This window comes from Etheostoma spectabile, chromosome 8 (assembly GCF_008692095.1).
Source record: "Etheostoma spectabile isolate EspeVRDwgs_2016 chromosome 8, UIUC_Espe_1.0, whole genome shotgun sequence".
Lineage (NCBI taxonomy): Eukaryota > Metazoa > Chordata > Actinopteri > Perciformes > Percidae > Etheostoma > Etheostoma spectabile.
In genome coordinates this window covers 17,681,061-17,681,640 of record NC_045740.1, presented here as the reverse complement: position 1 = coordinate 17,681,640, position 580 = coordinate 17,681,061, and the positions used below count along the sequence as shown (strand labels likewise).

General features: G+C 43.4%; 1 protein-coding gene across 1 annotated transcript in view; it reads right to left on the bottom strand.

The window, feature by feature from the left end:
- The window catches only part of LOC116693800 (chemokine-like protein TAFA-5), an 80,030-nt gene that overhangs the window by 78,298 nt on the left and 1,152 nt on the right, over positions 1 to 580 (bottom strand). The gene's annotated exons all lie outside the window — the stretch shown is intronic.

The following is a 580-nucleotide window of genomic DNA, read 5'->3' as shown; positions in this document are numbered from 1 at the left end:
TTTTTACATTTAAGCATGTTAACATGTTCTAGTAGAAAACACAGACTACAAGTATTGACCTGAAAATGAGCATAATAGATCCCCATTAACCGAAACTCTGAGGCTGGCTTCCAGTCTGCAGAGATAGTTTGGGCGTCCTGTCTGAACCGAAATCTTAAGTATGCCAGGAAAAGATTTAATGTCCAAAAACATATTATGTCAAAGGCAATATGCCTAAAAATACCATGACGTCCTACTGCGTCCCACTGCATTTTGCAGTATGTAATCCTGCATGCTTTTCTGACTATTCTGACCCACAATCCTCCGTCTGTGCTCTCTCGGCAGCTCAGTCTTCCACTGCACAGACGACTGCTCATTGACAGAAGCCTGCAACTGATGTATGTGCAACAGGGTCAAAGTTCAAGGGGCAATGTCATAAAGAAGCAGACCTAGTGTGTCACAGTTGTTACTACATGCAACACTTCGAAAGGGCAGCAGCAGTGCGTAAAGTAAGATAAAGATAAAGTGTGCAATTTGGAACACAGTGAGAGTTGCTGTCCTGTAACGTCAGTGTGCCTCTGTGTGTGTGTGTGTGTGTGTG